We start from the raw sequence: 6,000 nt of genomic DNA, 5'->3' as shown, positions 1-6,000 counted from the left end.
TCATAGCCAGGTGACTTATTAGACTTCATGTTACGTAATACATTTATACATTCCTCATCTGTAATTTTACCTTCGCAACTTTCTCTTTGCACTCTATTCAGTCGTGGCACCTGCATATCTTTTGTAAAATCTCTGAAGCTCATCGACTGCAATTTTTCAGCATACAAATCTTTGTAAAAATTCACCTGTTCACTCAAAATGCTACTAAGGTCAGTAACAACTCTCTCATCTCTTGTTTTCAATTTTACAATATTCTTTTTCATATAGTTCCTCTTTTCTAAACCAAGAAAATATTTTGTACTTTTTTCACCTTTTTCAACCCAGCGTGATCTTGCTCTGACTTGAGCTCCCTCTGCTTCCTTCAGCAATATCTCGTTTAAATCAGCTTGGGTTTCTTGGTAAAGAGCGAAATTTTCAATTGATGGTTCGACACAAAGACACTTCTCTCTTTTCACAAGCAGCTCCTCAAGGTCTTGTTTCTTACTCCGCTGTTTTCTACTCTTTTTACAACTACATGCAATTGTGTACTGCTTTAACATTTTTCCATAGTTCCCGTTTTGTTTGGTGACACTCTAAATGCTCATAAGTACAGCAAAAATTGTCGATAGAATAACTTCGTTGTTCAAAAACACAGTATCTTGCAACAGGCTATTATTGAATTTCCAATACCCTGGTCCTTTTTCGTGCCTACAGTATTTAAAACTCAATCCAACGGCCATATGGTCGCTTCTATATGCTGAGTAAATCTCACACAAACTTGAGGCTTTCTTTATATCAGGCGAAATAAGGAAAAAATCCAATCTAAATGGCGCTCTTCTCCTCCATGTGTACTCCCTGTTATTTGGATGTAAGTGTCTCCAAATATCACACAGATTGAAATGACTAATAATTTTCTGTAAGGCTAGCCTAGAAGTAGTACACGTGTCTCATCTGTTTCAGTTACAAAAGGGAATTTGTCAATCACGGGGTTTAAGGTTAGGTTGAAATCACCGCATAAAATAATACTTTCATTTACAAATTCTGAACTGAGAATGCGATGAATATACCTAAAAAAGGAACATTTTGCCACATTACTGTTCGGTGCATAAACATTACAAATGCAAAAGCTACATCCTTCCACGCTGAATTTAACAATAATCAATCTTCCTGCATCGTCCTTTCGGACAGTTTCAATTACATATTGTAATTTGTTGGAAAATAAGACTGTGACTCCACAACTATGTACAGTACCATGATTAAAAAGAATATTCCCACCCCACTCGTTTTTCCAAAAAATTTCATCCTCACTTTTGCTGTATGTTTCCTGAAGACAAATAATATGATAACCTTTTTTGTGGCAAGTATTGAAAATAACTCTTCGTTTTACTTTATCACGAAGACCTCTTACATTGATTGAAATAATTTTGTATGTCATAATAGCATGAAACGATCGTTACACTGAGTGTACAGGTCTAACGACATCTCCAGTCTTCTCTCTCTGATCTTCTGGTGAACGAATTGAATGTTCTGAGACGTTGCTGCATGTCGATGGTGTTGTTACGAAGTCTTTTCTCTTCTTTTGAAGATTTTCGATGGGTGTTGGTGGAGATCGGTCTTTCTTCTTTCTTGACCCCAATCTTGTAAAAAATCTGACGATACCACGATTTTTCTTACCATGGCTACTCGTTGGGGATGTGCAACTTTCTGTTGGAGAAACATGTTCACTTATGTTCGGTGTGTTGTGTAACTGACTGCCACTGGGAGAATTACTTAGTCCTGTAGGTTTGGAATGTACCATTGCTGTCGTCGTTATACTTGAACGTCTGATATCATCCAACGCCATGTCAATTACACGCTCTGCGGCTTTTACACGCTCTGAGTAGGTTTCGATGAAGTCATTTACAACTTCTGTCTCAAGTGTTACATCTTGACATTTAGCAGCTAAATGCCCTGTTTTTTTACACTTGTAGCACCGTTTTCCTTCCAAACAGTCTTGACTTCGATGCCCTATTTGTTTGCAGTTATAACACGTTAATGGTGGACGTTTTTGGCAGTCGCTGGCAGTGTGGTCATTTTCTTTACAAATATGACATTGCAATGGTTGTCCATTATGGAACACTCTGATGGGATACGAGGTCTTTACACCATTTTCAGCTGCTGTTGTAAGCTCTAAAAAACTTGGTATCGGAGCCTTCAACGATGAAACATAACAGAATCTATTTCCATTATAATACTTGGACCCATCGAGTGGATCAGTCACAGTACAGCGAATCATGGGCTCCATTTGCACACAGTAACGCTCAAGAAGGGATGCCACCGTGGCGTTCGTAACATGCATAGGTACATCGTGAATTGAAACTCTAATTTTATTCTCCTGTGGCGTAGAAAAAATGCTCAGTAACACATGTAGGCCTCCAATGTCTATACCTTCAACGAGTAATTTGTCTCTGCTTTTTGCGTCGCTGGTGTAGATAATCCATTGTCTTGACTTAGGAATGTATTGCACACCAATAAGTCCATTCCTTCCGACCACCTGTTTGCATGCATGAATGACATCCAGCTCCTTCAAACCTTGCAGTTTCGAACTAAAAATCTTGAATTTTACCTTTAAATCTTGATTTTTCATTACACTTTCTTGGCTTTTTGTAGCGCTGCTAGTCGTCGGAGATATTACTGAATTAGCCACGTCTTGTTGACCTACTGACATTACGGGGACCGAAGGAACCTTAGGTTTCGGTGACCGCTGACGTCTGGAACCAGCCTTACGACCCATGTTGAAACAAAACGCTCGGAAATGATTGACACGACGATGCAATAAACACCAAACTTCCTCAGCAAACTCACTCAAACATTGCACATGACGTGCAAAGCAAAACTCACAAAAAGGAGTGAGAAAAATGGTGAAAAAGGACGAAACTTGCAATGAGCTGCGTTCGGCATGTGCTATCACCTCACGCATGCGCGTTGCTCTGGTATTTCTATTGTTAAGAGAGTTGTTATTTTGTTATTTGGTACATATATTGGGGACAATGTATGCGATATTTTTGTTGAAAAGCATAAAATTGGTATATATGTATTTTTGAGGATTTTTCGATATTTGGTCTCAGTCTTGTCTTCAGGAATCACATGTCAGATAGTAGGTCTCAACTTTGGATTTTTAAGTTTAAAACATTGATGAATATTGATTGGATAAGTAAATATGAGCGAATGGGAAGACAGATGTTTCATATTTTTAATATTTAACCAGTGCAGCTGACACAGTTTAAAAAAATTTATCATGGAAATATCTATATGTTATGTTTAAAAGAAGTGTTGGGTTACAGATCCAGTAAAGTTTTGCCTGTTTTATTTAAAAAGTGCCAAATAGGATATTCTTGAAGTCCCTGGTCCATTCGCAACAAATTGAGAATTGCTGCACATTTTACCTGTATATTTGTGGTAGATACATGCTCAACTGTAAATGAGTATTTGTTGACATGACGTCAACATTACCAAATAAAATGCTAATGAGCAACAAAAGTGTAAACTTAGTGAAAATCTCAGTAAACATCGGTCAGATTGTCTTGGTAAGCCAACATACCATATTTTACAAAAAGCATTGTATTGACGTCACCATGAGTGAATCTAAATGAAGTTGTTGTTTACAGATCTTGGAAACAACCAGCCTATCATTTTCAAGATTCAGGTATATTCAGGTATATTCACAAAAACTGTCATCTGTATATACAGGAAACTTTGCTGCTTAGTACTAATCACAATCTCTTACATCTGCAGATGTAAATATGACAATTTTGTATGAAATAAATGCTTTGAAATTTGGTTTGAAAGGTTTCTGTTTCTTTCCTCTGTTATTGTATGTTTATGGAATTGTTTGTCTGCGTAAGTCAAGTAATGGCTTCTATACAAATTCCTGGTTTGATGCTTTTATATTTGGTTGGACCTGGGATTTAATAGGGGATCGCACAAAAATCCGTCCCCAGGGATAGGGATGGGATAGGGGTGTCTAAGCACAAGGTTCTTATTGCTATGGTTTATTTTATTTTGATACGTTGACTATGATATGTATTGCTACTAAAGATGTATACTACCATATACGATCTAACCATTTCCCCCACCATTTTTTTTCTGTTTTTCCCAGTCAAGTATGTTGAACTAGTCTTCCCAGCATAGTCAACGATGTATAAAATGTCATGTTATTGTTGACTACAGACTTCTTGTCCGCATCAAAGTTGAACCGTCAAAAATGACACTGGTAAATTGACCAATATTGTTGATCAACTGTTTTACTGTAAAATTAGCTTTCGAAGACAACAGTCAGTGAAACATTGATAAAGACAGAAGCTATCCCCAAATTATGGGCATCAAACTAATTTACTAATTAGTTCGTTTTAATGCAAAAACTAATAAAGATCGCAGTATCCTTTGGCCGTTTGTCAGCAAAAATAAAATTCGAAATGTTTGATGCTCGTCAATAATTAGATGTTAAACAAAAACCTTGCATCGGATAAGTATACTAATTTTAAATTCCTCTTTCAGCAACAGAGCAGTGGATGAAACCAATATGTTTATAAGAAAGTTGAGTAGATTGAAATGAACTATTACGTCGTCTCATTATTTTTGAAATAATTAAGTTTATTATTTCTAAAGCATTTTTAAGTCTCACTGGATGGCAAAATCTTCATCAAATCATCACTTTTGTCATGGAGTAGACTGGGTTAGAGGTTGAGGGTAAATATTAGCCAATCAATGCAGCGCGCTGTCTTCAGATAGTGAACGTAATAAATCAGAGTGTGCCTAGCAGCCGGCATCCATTCTAATTAGGGATCCAATTTCATATTGCTAGGTTTTGATGAGAACAAGCAACTCACAGCTCGGTCGATAGATACCTACAATCGGGGTGACAGAGATAACACAATTAGACTCAAAACTCTTCTGATCGCAAGACTGTCTTCTATGAAACCCCGGTATCTCTTAAGAGACCGCTGCATCGCCGAGTCATCATCACGTCTTTAACAATAATGGCCAAAGCATTTGACGACTTTTAATGCTCGTCGTTTGTATGGGTTGATTGCGGGCGATAAGGTTTGTTCAGGTTAGGGCGTGTGATCGCTTTGATTACAAGTTGTAAAGAGACATTTTGTGCATCCATGACAATTTTGAGCCTGGCATATTTATAGGTTGTGTACGTAAGTCCGGATGTTAACGTTGACCATTTTGTCGTCCAAAGGCAGTCAGACACCTGTTGATTGATTGAGTTCCAGACAGGCGTCGGTTTTCTCGTGTTTGTTTTTCAAGGTCAGGAAGAGACTGGAAATATAGAAATATGCAATAGTTTGGACTTCAAAATTGGAGGAAGCTGGCATGACACATAAAATGACTAAAGCACAAGGTTTCATGGCTTAGTAAGTTGTGCGAAACAAAAATGAGCATAACCTGCCCTACGAAGTCAAAGTTGAAACCACAGATACTGAGCCTTGACATTCTACGCGATCGTGTAAACTGAAACAATGAACCAACAGAGCTGCGATCTTTCAGAGAAAATTAAAGTCATTTTCTAGGGATCAACTATGTTGTTCATCGGACTATTTGATATATGACATAGCCTTGATGAAGCGTTGCATTTCTTATTGGCTAAAACTCATAGAAATGGATACCAGCATGTATCCTCCAGCTTGTTATGAGATGCTAAAAGTCTTGGACTCTTCTGGTAGAACATACTTGGGTCACAGACTGAGTTGATGATCTGAATGATGTATATCTCAACATGCTTTGGAGAGAAGAAAAAGAAACTGTAGCTGACATTCAACACAAATGTTGAAAAATATCATCAAGGTGGCCCTTAATCCGTTGTTACTTTACCAGTAATATTTTTGAATTATGATTACGTTGCATTTTCGCCACTCTCTTTCTCTGTCAGGTTCTCTGCTCCAGTCGCCGATATCACTATGATGGATACCACGTCGAAGCACAAAAGCACCCGTGCCGCCTTTCTTATCAATATGTTCTCAGAGATTCGACACA

This window comes from Ptychodera flava, chromosome 6 (assembly GCF_041260155.1).
Source record: "Ptychodera flava strain L36383 chromosome 6, AS_Pfla_20210202, whole genome shotgun sequence".
Lineage (NCBI taxonomy): Eukaryota > Metazoa > Hemichordata > Enteropneusta > Ptychoderidae > Ptychodera > Ptychodera flava.
The sequence above is the reverse complement of the archived record's forward strand: the minus strand, read 5'-3'. Positions refer to the sequence as shown.